The sequence below is a fragment of the Triticum dicoccoides genome, chromosome 2B (assembly GCF_002162155.2).
Source record: "Triticum dicoccoides isolate Atlit2015 ecotype Zavitan chromosome 2B, WEW_v2.0, whole genome shotgun sequence".
NCBI lineage: Eukaryota > Viridiplantae > Streptophyta > Magnoliopsida > Poales > Poaceae > Triticum > Triticum dicoccoides.
This window is the reverse complement of record NC_041383.1, coordinates 825,516,341-825,516,897: the sequence shown is the minus strand read 5'-3', so window position 1 is coordinate 825,516,897 and position 557 is coordinate 825,516,341.

Sequence of the window (557 nt, the reverse complement as noted above, 5' to 3'; positions counted from 1 at the left end):
GGGGGGTTAATTTAGGTGTTTCATATATTGTGTTAGCTAGCTAATTAATAGAGAGAACTATTCGTATCTCCGTGCTTGGTCGACACTATGTCCTTTTCTTATCTCCGTGCTTGGTCGACACTATGTACTATACGTATAGAGAGGACTAGACACGCTAGCTAGTAAGCAAATGAAGGAAACAGAAGATCGTCATGAATATATGCATACAGAGAGAAGTGATATCGACCACCTCTCCTTCTCTGAGAGATTGGTCAAACATCAAGTTCTCGTATATCTATCCGACGCTATGTACTGGCTACATATATACAATATAAGTATCTCTTAATTACAATATAATCTCCTAATTAAAATCGAGCTGATTAGGGTCCACATGGTATTCTTCGTTTAGCAATCACGTGGTCAAGAAAGAATGCCGCCAATTCCTCTTGAATTCCTCGCATACGATCTGGTGGTAGGAGTTCATCCCGCATCCGAAATATATAATTTGAAGAAGGGGGTCAATACATATATATGAATAAATAAAACTGAACACAAATGATGGTAATAAAATAAAATTG